This window comes from Austrofundulus limnaeus, unplaced genomic scaffold (genome assembly GCF_001266775.1).
Source record: "Austrofundulus limnaeus strain Quisiro unplaced genomic scaffold, Austrofundulus_limnaeus-1.0 Scaffold4, whole genome shotgun sequence".
NCBI classification, from domain to species: domain Eukaryota; kingdom Metazoa; phylum Chordata; class Actinopteri; order Cyprinodontiformes; family Rivulidae; genus Austrofundulus; species Austrofundulus limnaeus.
In genome coordinates this window covers 1,307,043-1,307,919 of record NW_013952406.1, presented here as the reverse complement: position 1 = coordinate 1,307,919, position 877 = coordinate 1,307,043, and positions in this window count along the sequence as shown.

Here is an 877-nt window from a genome sequence, read left to right as displayed (position 1 = left end):
AAACATGGTTCCTAACAAAAAGAACTTTAAAGCCTTTTGACACCCTTTAGMTTTTAAATTTGCTCCTTCATCTGGACCTCCGACAGTTTCTTAACCTTCCCCCGGGAGCGTCCTTGCATTCCAACCGTTCAGAACGTTGTGTAARGTTCTGTCGTCTCCAGTCCAGAACGTCTGGATCAGGCAAGGTCAAGGTTATTTTAACACACGAGGACAGGTTTTGGCAGCGTGCGAGGCTGGGTAAACTTGCGAGCCACTTTAGAACAATTGGTTACAGTTCACCGAATGAGCCGCATGAGTCCTGCGCCTCCAGGGTTTCCACATGAAGGCTCTCGCTGAGCTAGGGAAAGCATCTTGGAACGATTAAAAACCTTTTGTTTCTCAGCTGGAGACGGCTCGATCGCGTCACAAACAGCCCCTGAAGGATCTTGTTTGTATCAATCATTTCCTGTGACCCGCGGGTCGTTCAGCTGTTAATGACTCCAGTTTAATTTTCCATTCAGCTGGCATCAGATTCAAGTTTTGTTGCTTTTTATAGGAGAGCTAAACGACGCTCACTATAAGCTAATTGGATCAAAGAAAGCCACTGTTGTTCTGCAATTAAAATAGTTTATGTTTGATGCAACCTGGGCTTGAACCCACAACCTCAGGATTACAGGACCAAAAGCTGAAAATCACCATATTGGAACATGTGTGTAATTTCTTGGTTTTAACGTTTTAATATCTTCCCTCTGAATAATGAGTAGGGATGTAAAATGTGCTGTTTTATTTTTTACTTCAGCTTTTATTATGTTTGTTCACATTTTAACGAAATTAATGGACTTTAAACAATCTTAAAAAATCTTAATAAATATAAGTAAGTTTTTGTTTTTCTTAAGCT